Source organism: Bison bison, unplaced genomic scaffold, assembly GCF_000754665.1.
Source record: "Bison bison bison isolate TAMUID 2011002044 unplaced genomic scaffold, Bison_UMD1.0 scf7180017864464, whole genome shotgun sequence".
Classification (NCBI taxonomy): domain Eukaryota; kingdom Metazoa; phylum Chordata; class Mammalia; order Artiodactyla; family Bovidae; genus Bison; species Bison bison.
In genome coordinates, this window is record NW_011495025.1 from 2,011,985 (window position 1) to 2,026,068 (window position 14,084).

The following is a 14,084-nucleotide window of genomic DNA, read 5'->3' on the forward strand; positions in this document are numbered from 1 at the left end:
AAAACCTATTATACAGAGTGAAGTAAGCCAGAAAGAAAAACACCAATACAGTATACTAACGCATATATATGGAATTTAGAAAGATGGTAACAATAACCCTGTATATGAGACAGCAAAAGAGACACTGATGTATAGAACAGTCTTTTGGATTCTGTGGGAGAGGGAGAGGGAGAGGGTGGGATGATTTGGGAGAATGGCATTGAAATATGTATAATATCATATATGAAACGAGTCGCCAGTCCAGGTTTGATGCACAATACTGGATGATTGGGGCTGGTGCACTGGGATGACCCAGAGCGATGGTACGGGGAGGGAGAAGGGAGGAGAGTTCAGGATGGGGAAAACATGTATACCTGTGGCGGACTCATTTCGATATTTGGCAAAACCAATACAATATTTTAAAGTTTAAAAATAAAATAAAATTTAAAAAAAAAAAAAAGAATGACCAGAAAAAGTTACCGTTTTTAGATCAAAACAGAATTGATCACTATGGAGAATGGCTTTTTTTCCCTCCATCTGAGGCAGGAAGCAGGAGGGTATTGGGAAGCTGCTGTCTGGGATATAACACTTCACAATCATGCCAAAATAATTTTGAATTCAGTCCAAACTCAAGTTTCTTTACTCTTTCTCGGTCTCCTGTGTTGGTGAACAGCATGAGCCTCCACTAAGTCACTCAAGATAGTACTTGAGAATGATGTTAGACTTTCCTCTTTTACACCCACTTCTAAAGAATGACTGGAGAAGGAAATGGCAACCCACTCCAGTGTTCTTTCCTGGAGAATCCCAGGGACAGGGGAGCCTGGTGGGCTGCCATCTATGGGGTCACACAGAATGGGACACAACTGAAGCGATTTAGCAGCAGCAGCAGCAGCAACTAAAGAATGACTGAGTTGATAAATTATTCTCCCCTCTAAGCAAATTCTCCTCTCCATTCCCATTTGCAGTAGCTGGGCACAACCCTTCACCAATAATCACCCAGAGTACTGCCAAAGTCTTCTCTGGTCTCCATCTACCACACTACCACTATAAACAGCTTATAACACAAAGCTAGACATCTCTTAGCCTAAGTTTGTTTGTGTGTTCTTTTTTTTTTTTACAGAATTACTGTAGACCTCAAAAGGATCTTCCTAACTTCCAGACTCCTCTCTTGCCCTATCCTTCACTGTAACAATGTTTCAATGGTAGAATTGCTTACCATTTCCCTCTCTTGCCAGACTACAACTTGGCAGACTACAACTCCACAGTTTAGGCCACAGCATGTTCTGTTTGCTTTCTCATGACAATGGTAAACAGATTTTGCTTTCCATGAGGGCCAATGTTTAAGGTAGGATAACTTACAAAGACCACCTTTTTTTCTCCCACTCAAACTGAATGAAAATAGTTGAGTCCCATTTATATATATTAATGACCACTATATATCCGTGTGCTTCATAAATTTTTTTAAGTACAATATATTCAAATATTTCCTTAAATGATGGATAATGTAGCATCAGCTAGAAACCAACCGGGAATATACAATACAGTATTCAATTTATTCAGTATTCAATTTATATTGATACACAGTCAATCCAACACAGTTTTTGCAAAATTATCTAAAGTATTATCTAAAGTACAGCTAAAATCCATATTTTCTCTGTAAAAGTATCACTGTAGATATGGCACTTTGAACTGAGCTAATCCCTGGGGTCTTGGCTATCAGTAGCATTACCCCTAAAGGACATTCTTTTCCCAGTAATAATATTTTTCATCCTGCTCCAAGACTGTCATTCAGAGTATTCTTCCTTGGTGGCCTGGAAGCTTCATTCCTCTTATAAACTCAGCAGCCAAGAGCAAGTTCTAGCCTTAGAATCTGGGCAATATTTTGAGAAAATAAAACGGTTTCTTCTCAGCAAGCCTGTGCATATGAGCATTCAGGGGCTGATTTTCCGGTTTATGGATTATCTAAAACCCTTTTCTCCTTCCTTGCTTTTGGCCATTTTACTGCTCATTAGCATTGCTACTGAAGGATGGACAGGAAAAATAAAAGAAAGAATCAGAGCAGCCAGTTTTGCTATTTATTAACCATTTATCAACCACTACAAGAACTCCTGTGGAGAAAAATAGAAATATTGGAGAGTTAGTTTTCAAACTGTTATTTTCAATTTTCAATGTTTGTCCTATTCTCAATGATATCCACAGAATTAAAAGCTTGCATAAATATGTTTTCCCAACAAAACTTACTTGATTTGTAAAGTTAAGTAGTTTTACTTTTTCTATTAGGAAATTTTCTTTTATTTGCTATAATATAAAATTGTCATTTTCACTGAGGAGGTTATTATACATTAGAAGAAAATACCAATTAGTAATACAAGATAATAGTATACTTATAACTCTAAAACTAAAAAAAAAAAATGTAATTTAATTTCTCCATACCCAAGAAACCAAGCTTAATAATATGATATGTGGCATTAAATTTAGAAAGAATTGCATTCATTTTATTAATTACAATATAGACAGTGAAAGTTACTCAGTTGTGTCCGACTCTTTGCAGCCCCATGGAATTCTCTAGGCCAGACTACTGGAGTGGGGAGCCTTTCCCTTCTCCAGGGGATTTTCCCAAATCGGGGATCAAACTCAGGTTGTCTGCATTACAGGCATATTCTTTACCAGCTGAGCCACAAGGGAAGGCCAATTACAAGATAACTAGATCTAAAAGCCATCTCCTCTTTTACTTGACCTAAAAGCATAACCACTGATATCCATAGAAGGGAAAAAAAGGAAAAGAGATAAAAATAACAGAGACTTTCCCTTAGCTCTGACTATGGCATGACTACATTGACTTTGTAGCCTATGAAGTAAAACAAGGTTAATAATTAGCCATCATGAAGCTGAGGAAGGAGATTTCTATTATAAATGAAGACTTTCTATAGGTGGCAATCTCCTTATCCCATCCATATATTTCTTCTGAAATATATGTTTGCTTTATGGCAACTTAAGGGCAACATAATGGTGGCATTTAGTGAATTATCACATATTCCAGTGCCATAATAGACCACAGTCATCCAATGAGTCCTAAATTGCTCTACATTCAGTCTCCAAAGTACTATCTCAGAAAGCACATATACTTCAAAATTCTTAAAGGATGGGAAGCATGTCTTATGTGTGTGTATTAGTGGCTTAGTCGTGTCCGACTCTTTGCAACCCTACAGTCTATAGCCCGCCAGGTTCCTCTGTCCATAGGATTCTCCAGGCAAGAATACTGGAGTGGGTTGCCATTTCCCTCTTCAGGGGATCCTCCCGACCCAGGGATAGAACCCAGGTCTCCTGCATTGCAGGCAGATTTTTTACCATCTGAGCCACCAGGGAAGCCCAGGTCTTCCATGAATACATATTGAACTGTGTACACAATAGGTGTTCAGTAAGCACTGAATCAAAAAATTCACATGATTTTCATGTAACATTTTAAATGTTTTTTTCTGCAAATAGAATATGAGGATGTAGATCATGATTTCTCTGCTTGAAAATAATGAATTATAAAAAAATGTGCAGAACCCAACACGACTGCACCACCAGGAAACCAAAGAGTAATCCCTCTCAAGTCTGGGCATGAGTCACCTTCCACACTAATGACTTGTTAATTTTTTTTTTATTTCACATTTTTTTAAAGTAGAAATTTATAATGGTTTTTATAAAGGGCATGCCTCCCTTGGGCTATGCTGAGAGTTGCTGGTATTTCTAAGAAGAAAATTCCCTATTTTCTGTTACCACCTTCAAAGAAGTAGCAAAGAAGAAATCTGGGCTGAAGAGCAAGATAGTAATTGCCACTATACCACTAACATAATTGTGTTGGTTGTCAGATTGCAGAAATTATAGAAGAATCAGTCTTTCAAATTTGAATTCACCATGAACTACATGCCACAGAACAACAGAACTCTCTTGTCCCAGTTTAGTTCCAAAGGTATTACCTAGCCTACGGTTTTTAAGATAATAAGCCCATATAAAACGTGCTCCTGGTGGGGCCTGTCATTTTAATGATGTCAAGGTTAAGTATACTAAGCACATCACCAATTTTAGGGGCTCATTCCAAGTTAAATTTGAATTTAAATCTGTTAAGCATTTCTTTCAAATGATTATATTTCACCACCCAGGAAGGCAAGAACTAGCAATTTTAAAATATCTTTTGATGTTATATACTTCATTAATCATGTTCCTCAGCTCCAGCCATAACACAGCTTGCCTTCTTTATCAGTCATTGCTGTGCCCAAACCAGAGGACTCCTATGCCCTCACTGTTCATGTATTCTATGCTTATACATTAATAGATGTAACCAAGCAGAAACAAACATGTGATAGTCACATTACATTGTTTCCATAAGACAAATGTTTTATAGAGGAGATACCACTGTAAATGACAAAGAACACAGAAAAATAAAATGTATCTGTTATTGGCATTCTTATTTTAATACAAATATTCTTATTTTAGCTAAAAAATCAATACATAACTTATGTATATTAGTAGGAGACCAGTAAAAGAACTCAGATTCATTTTCAGAAGGCTGAATTCTGAGGTTAGAAAATGTGCAACATTTTCTTTCCTCATTTTCACCTATGACTAAAGATCTATCAGCTATGGTATAGCACAAATAGAAGTGAAAGTTCCATAAAAGGAAATATTTAAATGTGTTACTGAAAATTAATATCATATGAATTTATCTATTTAACTTCTATGTGGCAATATGTACTGCCTTTTGAAAAAACTACACTCAATAATGGTTCCAAACTGATTTAAGTAAATTGAATGCATAATAAAATTTACTTAGAGGAAACTTTTATTCAATTCAAATGTGTCTATTTTAATGAGAGGCTTTTATGCTATCTTAATGTTATTTTAATGCCATTTATATAGGAATATGGTGTGTCCCTAAAATTAACAAATACTAAAATACTAAATGTTGATTCTACTTGTAATGGTATATCAATACTCCATAAAATATAATACATTCATAATTTCAGGTAAAAATTTTTTGTCTAAATTTGAGTGCTAATATGGGAAACCACATGAAGCAAAACTGCAGAACAACTAACTGATTCTGTTTCAGAGAGGACATATTAATATAAGTTTCTTTGTCTAAATCCACTGGCATTGGCCCAGTATCACTTGGCCAGAGATTACAAAACTAAAAAAAAAAACATAAACAACAATCAAAAACAAAAACACAATGCTATTTGAACATGTGTTATCTAAATTCAAGAATCCAATAGGACTGAATTAAAATGAACATTTTATTTTGAATCCTCTTACTGAAAATTTTCTTATGATTTAAACTTTAAAAAAATTACTAAATATCCAAACTTTGATCATTAAAAACAAAATCTTCCCTTTACCTCGTATTCCCACCACCACCATACCCTTTTGTCCCTTAAAGCAAAGCTCATAGAATTCCTCAAGTCCCATTAAGTCTTTGATTCCTTGCCAATCTGTATGTTGTCACTTCAGTGCACTGAAAGCAATTTTGTCAAAGTCACTTTTGTCCTCTACATTTCTAAACCCAGTAGTCAAGTTTCAGTTTTCATCCATAAAATTTGACAGAATTTCTGGTTTTCTCCTTGAAATACTTTCCTCGCTTGGCTTACAGAACACACCATATTCCTAGCTTTCTTCTTAACTCACAGGTCACACATCTTTCTCTTCTCCTAGATTCTCACCCTGACCTCTACACTTTGGAACACCCTTTGGTATATAATCTTTGACCTCTTCTTTTTGCATAATTATTCCTTAAGTGTACTATCCTCTCCCATTGCTTTAAAGATCATGTCTGTAATGATGAATTCTTAATGTGCAGCTTGAATTCCTAACTTCCCCCTGAAATTCTAGACTAATGTAATCAATTACCAACTTAAATTCTCAAATTTGATGTCTAATAGAAATATCAAATGTAATAAATGTAAATTTTGACTTTTATCTAAAACTTACCCATTGCCCCATGTTTGCAATTTTAGTCACCTGCTTGCTTAGGCAAAATACTTCAGAAACCTCATTATTGTCTCTGGATTTCTCCCAGCAGAAGTTTCATTGGAAAATCCTATTTCTTTTATAAACTTCAAAATACATCCACAATCTTAAACTGCTCAACTAACTCAGCAACAAACTATTAGAATAGTTCAATTTAGTACTGTCAAATGGTAGTACATAATAATGTTCCTATGACTACTTCAATCAGTTCTACCAAGCAGATATACTTATCTTTCTAAAACACAAAGTTTTACATAGCATGTGTTTGATCTCAACTCTCCAGAGGGCATCCTATATACTCAGATCTAAATACCATATCATGACTTATAAGCTATGATAGGATCTTCCCAATTTGCCTCTTAGACTTATTTCCTTCTACTTTCTGCTTTGCTCTCTACACATTTGTTTCACACTGACTTTTAAGATGTTCCTTAAATGAATTAAGCAGATTCCTTAGTGTCTTATCTCAGGGCAGCTGCCTTTGCTATGCCCTCTGGCTGAAATCCTTTTTCATCAGATACCCACATGGCTAATTTCCTTTTTTGGAATCAAGTCTCTGCTCCAATAATCATCTCTTCAGGAGGTCTTACCAGACCACCCGACTCAAAATACAGTGCCATTCCTTCATTTTTCTTAAAAGCATTTATCACTACCTGACATTATAACATGTATTTCCTTATTTATCTGGCTGCTACCCCCATGAGAGTGCAATTACTTAAATATAAGGGCATATTAGTTTACTTGTTTGACATTTTAAATCCAGGACCTAAAAAACAGTAGTTCATAAAGTTCATATGAACAGTAGTTCATATCATCCAATGTCTGTTGGATGATATACTATTCTCCCAAAGAGCATACATACAGCATATTGATAATAATATATACCTTACCCTGTGGGTTTAGGGAACTAACTTAAAGAATTATAATGATTTTGATAATGAACCAATCACATTTTCAAGATTACTTGGGAAAAATCAAGTATTCGGAGCAATAAAATAAAATTCAGAGCAATAAAATTATTATTTTAAAAACTACTTTGAATTATCTGGGGATGAAAAAAAATTTTACAGTTGTTTTAATAAAAATAATAACAATCTTTTTTCATGAATAAAAATATCTGTTAATAATGATCTTGATTATAGAGTAATTTTAAAATGTTTAACACACAGGGAGGCTTTTTGTGAGCTCCTTGTGCTTGCCTCTGGCTTCCTTCTATTCACTCAGGAAGGCTTTCAATGAGTAAACCCAGCCTCAGCTTCACAATGACAACCATTTCCTGAACAACAGTAGGGTAAAAGCAGGAATACCTGGGGCAGGAATCCAAAACAATGAAAACACTGAAGAAACACTGGCTGTTTCTTTTATACACTACATTTTTGAGTGGCGCCAAATGCATTCTAATATTCCTGATGCACTTCGACTTGGTAAATTCTAAGGGCTCCTGTAGTCCCTGCTGGTTAGAACATGACTACTCACTCCTCCAGTCATCCTGAAAGTACACTAGTATTGCGGGATACACTAGCACTGTATGTAACATCTAAATACTAACCCTAGAGAAAACAAACACAAAATGTAAAATAAGAAGAAAAACACCAATACAGTATACTAACGCATATACATGGAATTTAGAAAGATGGTAACAATAACCCTGTATATGAGACAGCAAAAGAGACACTGATGTATAGAACAGTCTTTTGGACTCTGTGGGAGAGGGAGAGGGTGGGATGATTTGGGAGAATGGCATTGAAACATGTATAATATCATCATATATGAAACAAGTCGCCAGTCCAGGTTCGATGCACTATACTGGATGCTTGCGGCTGGTGCACTGGGACGACCCAGAGGGATGGTATGGGGAGGGAGGTGGGAGGAGGGTTCAGGATGGGGAACACATGTATACCTGTGGCAGATTCATTTTGATATATGGCAAAACCAATACAATATTGTAAAGTTAAAAAATTAAATTAAATTAAATTAAAAAAAAAAACCCAGCTCTCCCTTCTGATACTGAAGTTATCTAGAATGTCTGATTAACAAATATACAATAATTCTTGTTAATACCAAAAAATCTTCATATTAAAAGTGAAAGTGAAGTCGCTCAGCCGTGTCTGACTCTTTGCGACCCTATACTGTAGCCTGCCAGGCTCCTCCATCTATGGGATTTCCCAGGCAAGAATATTGGAGTGGATTGCCATTTCCTTCTCCAGGGGACCTTCCACACCCAGGGATTGAACCTGGGTCTTCCGCATTCTAGGCAGACGCTTTACCGTCTGAGCCACCAGGGAAGTCATCTTCATATTAAGGAGTCCTTAATTTGAAGGTTTAAGGTTCTGTGATCCACCTATTCCCCTTGTATTTTTTTCAATTCACGCTAAACCTAACTATTAAAAATGGCTGTTTGAACCATACTTGACTGTATCTCTTCTGAAATATAGGAATTTGTCTTTATTTTAGGTCATGTAACTGTAGAGCTTAAATGAACATTAATCTAAAGCTTGTTTTAGGGTTAATAAAAATGAGGACTAAATAAAATAAATAGCTTCCTAATATAGTTCAATAAGTTATTGGTAAAATTGGCACTTAACCCTAAACACTCAAAATTCTAATCCAGAACACTGTTTACTGTCTTATATCCTCCTTCTGTTTTTCACATTTTCTAAAATTTCTGTCCACATCTAAATGCTAAAATTCACCAGTTGAAATGACCTAACTCCACAGATGCCTTCTTAATAACCAATCCCAGAATTACTCTAGTTTTTTTTCCCTTATCCTTCAGATATCCATCTGATCATTTTTACTATGAATTTTAATAATATATTATTCCAACTAGTTTATTAAATATTGGCACAGGGCAAGGTCTAACATAATATGATAAACTGTTCATTCATTTAACCCAGTATTCCATTCTCTAATTATGTGATTTGCCAACGTTAAAACTAATATACCAGGTCAAAGTTGACCTTAGTTTCATTCTCCATTAGTCTTATAATAGGATATGCCAAAAGAAAGATTTTTGCCTCTTAAACAAGTCAAATAAACAAGAAAACTTCTACTTGATAATAGACACTGGTTTCATATTAGCACACAAACCTGATGGTGCTTGTGGTAGTGGTAGTTGTGGTGGTGGTATGTGTGTGGAAGAAACTGATATAATACATAAAACTTCATACTTCCCATGCCAAAATTATCTGAAAATATACATGATCATTCACAAAATTCAATGGTTGACATTTGTAAATATATTTATATTTGTGCCCATTTTCTTTTTCACAGCTCTGTATGTGTTTCATGTTATAAACATCAATCAGTTTGGGACCCAAAATGTTCCCTAGTTAACCAGTTATTAGTGTCTGTTTGAAGAAGTGAAGTCTCTCAGTTGTGTGCGACATTTTGCGATCCCATGGACTGTAGTCTACCAATGCTTCTCTGTCTATGGGATTTTCTAGGCAAGAGTACTGGAGTGGGTTGCCATAATGTCTGTTTAGACCAGCACTAGTAAGCGTATTTACATACTATTTGGAATTTTAGTTTTTCCATAGATAGTACAAGTGTAAGAGTATATTTCTGCTGTATTTTAATTTTGTGAAAAATTTACACCACTAAATCCAGCAATCGAATCTAGATAATATAGAATGTTGATATGTCCTAGAATTAAATTCTTACAAGAGTCGGGGATAGCATTTCTTTTTCTCGTTTGAAAATAAAGACCACCTGTACCCTAGAGTATCACAATCCTAATGAAATGGCATCTTTTCCCTAAAATTAAAAAAGAAAAATAATTCATTTGATTTTCAAGTAGGACTACAAAGGAACAGCTCAGAATGCAGTGACACCTAATGGCAAAATTATCTTTATAGGGCCACAAATGTAACTTCTAATAAACACTATATTTGTAGTCAACCTAAGTAACACTACTCACCAATACGCTATTGTCTGAAATATCATGAAAATCTAATAGCAGCACCAAATACTTTACTTTTTAATACTAAAGTATTGCATGCAGGTGAAGGGAAACAACCTTCTGCATTAAAATGTGGTTTTAAAATTACATATTTTTGAGATAAACTTGCAGTATGGTGAACTGAGCCTTAGCGATTAGAATTAAATATAATGCACCTTCCATTACTCTTAATAACCTCAACTGGTTTATATTGTTAAGTTGAAAGTTAATGATCTTGCTTTTTATTCATATTTGAATTAAAATTTATAGGAGCTACTTATCAGATGTACATTTCACTTGGAGTAGAAAGCAAAGGTCCTCAGTGTAATGGCTTATTAATCATGTCACAGTTGATATTGTTGATTAATAACACTGTCTAACTTAATGCACATCTGAATTGCACTTCAAATAACTGTATTATTGATACAAAAAAGTATACATTATAAAGTATACCCCAATTTTATATCCAGAAGTTACTTCTTAATACTCTCTAGAAGTTTACAATATAACTTATCTATAACTTAGGAAGCAAACAACTATTGTAAATCATAAAAGGATAACTTAAATTACTGAAATGTCTTATACAGTAGAGAGTTCTTGATGACTCCTGAAGGCTGTCATTAACCAATGCAAATCATGTGAAGAGTTGAAAAAAAAACAATTTGACAGAAGACACAGTACAACTTCTGGAAATGCCACAACATTCTCTATCTGATAAAATTGTCCTCAGTGCAGCAGTAATGAAAATTAATGCTTTAAACTTGCCATCAATTATATTTATAATGTTTATAATGTGGTGACACATTTTATTCACCCATCAGTTTTGTACTTTAAACTTTCTCATGATGAAAACATTCTGTGAATTGTCTTAGGCTTCTCAAACATGTCATAGTTGATGATTATGGTCTCAGAGGACAAAGTATCATTTGCTTATGAGAAAAACATGCATAAGTGCTTTATTTATATTCCCTGTTGGCATAAGGTATTTTACCATGACCGATAACAATAAAAATACGCTTGTGGTTTTTGTAATATATGAATAAGTACGCTGTTTGAGTGTTCCCTTGTAGAGATATGTAACTGAGGATGGCTCATCTCAATCAGTTCTGTGGGCACAGGAACCAGATAAGAAATGAGCACACATTAAACTGTTAAAACATGAGATCCTCTGTATTAGATATGAAGCAAGACACAAACTGTGCGGTTGACTGGAAATGCCACCTAATCCCTGCTTAATTAAAGCAGTGCTCTAAACTCCTGTTGCGTTTAGGGAGTAAAGAGTGTGGGACGACTGATGTATGAAGAAAATAGCAGTCAGCGTGGCTAATCTCAAAGACTTTGGAGCTTTCTAGCTACATAAATCAGAGCGACTTTTGAATAGCCTCATAAAACACAACATCATTGCCATTCCACTCACGACTTTTTGGTTCTTCCTACAGAATGCAGATCATTAGGAAACTTCTAAGCAATCAAGTAATGTGAATCTGATGAAATTACTCAATCAATGCACAAGCTCAAAGTAGAAGCATAATTCAAAATTGCACAGATATTATACGTCAAAAGACCTTTCCTTGTGTGGGGGGCAAAGAAGATCACAACTGAGGTGATTTATTTCCAAACACTGTGCATGTATTGCATGTACATGTGTATGAAACAAGAATATCCTAATTATCAATTATCTTTAAAATACAATTTAACAGAAATTCAAAGTAATTACATTAGTTCATTTTGACTAATAAATATTTTCATTTAAATTATTAGAGTTTAACCATTATATCTCATCATTGCAGTCAACTAATGTGCTCAAAAACATATGAATTTAAAATATACAATTGATTTTATTAAAAAATACCTGCATGAAATAAAAACAAAGAGGAAGAAGAGACGGTTTTCATACACACACTTTGGTTCAATACCAAAAAGATTCAATATTTAAAGAACCTATTAGAGCAGTGTCTTTTTATCTTTCCAGCTCGCCTGAACTACATATTGCAGCTACTTTCTACCTGAACACATCACATGAGGCTGTGAAAACCTTTCATTTCTGCATATCTCTTTATATCTATAGAGTTGAAATATTCACTTCCCCTCCAGTTTCATCACTTTTATCCCTTTTGTCCTAAAATATGTTTGCCATAAGCATATTTCTCACAATTAAATACTTAAATGAAGACTACCCCCCTAAAGATAATTATCTTTTCCTACTCAACCAAGTAAGCTGATCCAAAGACTATTAACTGATACTTTAAAAATTTTGACATAGCTAGTCAGTTTTTAATTCATTATAGTTTAGCTAGGATGGGGGTGGAAGAGAAAGAGGATTTTAACCTCTGACGTGAACATAAATTACACTTGATCATTTTTTTTTAATTTAGGAGGTAACATTTTTCAGTATGTTATAAAAGATATGAAGCATCTGAAACAACCATCAATTTGCTAGTTTCATGGCAATATTAGGTAGTCTATAAAGAAGGTAATTCTCTTGTGTAATGTACTAAATGAATTCAAGTCAAATTATCTGAGAATTAAATATTTATTTCAGTAATATCAATATATACATTTAATGCATACAATCAGCTTTCTAAAGAAATCTCTAATTTGTACACAGTAACTTGGGGTGGCAGGTCAGGTTATAAATAAGTAAGCCATGTCATACTGACTGATAGACCTCAAAGGAAAAAATACAATAGTTGTGTTCTATTTTGAAACAAATACCCAGACTGCATTGCAAGATAGTATTTATCTGGTAGAGGACAGTAACAGCTGCAGGTGTTTGCAAGTAAAGTACTTATTGTGTAGACCACTGAATAAGCAATAAAATAAGCATTTACCCACACCCTCGCTTCTGAGCAATGAGGAGCATAAGGCAGAAACTCGTAAACACAATGTGAATGTAAAGGTACTGTGATAATATAAATCTGTATTCCTGCTTCAGTCATTTACAACTGGATATAAATTAAATGTACGTCATTTCTTTAACAGAGGATACGTCATTTCTGAACTCTTATCAGAACATTACTGAACCTCTCAATGAGGCCACAATTTCTCCCTGAAAAGTTCTGAACCCACAGGCACTGTTGCCCCCAAGCAAACTGTGATCTAGTAGGCAAGCTATCTAGTGATTAATTTACTAAATGACTACGTACAAGGTTTTCTGAACCCTGACCTTACTACTCCTCGCACAGGAACCTATATGGTTCTATTGATATAAACGATAGAGAATGGCAGACATGTTTACAAGACAGCCTCTGAGACCAAGAGAGGGAGCCCCCTGGAGCTGAGGCTGACCTCCGCGGGTTCACACACCAGAAATCCCTGGCTAGGGCAGACACAACCTCCACCTGCACTAGGTTCCCCTTTCAGAACGTAAGTGTGTGTGTGTGTGTGTGTGTGTGTGTGTGTGTGTGTGTTGGGGGGAAGAAGGGGTATGCGCGCGCGCGTGCCTGTCTGTGTGTGTTGCTCGGGGGAGGAGCAGGGGGACGGCATGGGGAGATGCTGCGACCCATCTGTCGCCTCAATTTGCAGACCATCAAACCGTGTGGACAGATAAAAGTCTTGTGCCCAGAAAAATTCCCCAAGAGGGGCCTCTCCTCAGCGCTACTGAACCTCGCTGGCCCGCGGACGCGAATTTCCGAAAAGGAAATCATCGCATTAACGTAGAGCAGGCTGCAAGAGCCCGTCTCCGTTCAGCTCTCACGGATTAGCAAGTGAGAAGAGTTGGAGCCTGAAGCCGCGAGCGCGGTGCATGATAATGACGCGCAGCCCCCACCCGCGCCCGCCCCCGCGCCAGCGCCCGCCGCGGCCAGTCCCGGCCCGTCTGGTTGCCAATAGGTGGGGCCACAAGCATCTCCAAGCCGGCTCGGCGTCCTTCCCGGAGTCAGGCCACCCCGAGCCCCAGCGCCTTTGCTCTCGGCCTAGCGCTGCAACTCGCGAGTTGACGGCGAGGCGAGGCAGGTGTCTGCGAGGCTGCCCACGAGGGCAGCCCGCGCGCCTCTGCTCCCGCTTTTCCCCCGGCGCCGGAGGCCAGGGCCAGCGAGCGCGAGCCGGGCAGCGAGGTGCGCGGCTCCCGGTCCTCGGCGACACGGCCGCCGGCCCCTCCCGTCACGGTGGCGGCTACTCGGCGCGAGTACCGCAAAGCCGAGAGGACAGCAAG

General features: G+C 36.7%; 1 protein-coding gene across 2 annotated transcripts in view; it reads right to left on the minus strand.

Annotated features, from left to right (window-relative positions):
* The window catches only part of GRID2 (glutamate receptor, ionotropic, delta 2), a 1,587,604-nt gene that overhangs the window by 1,572,674 nt on the left and 846 nt on the right, over positions 1 to 14,084 (minus strand). The window lies entirely within an intron of this gene.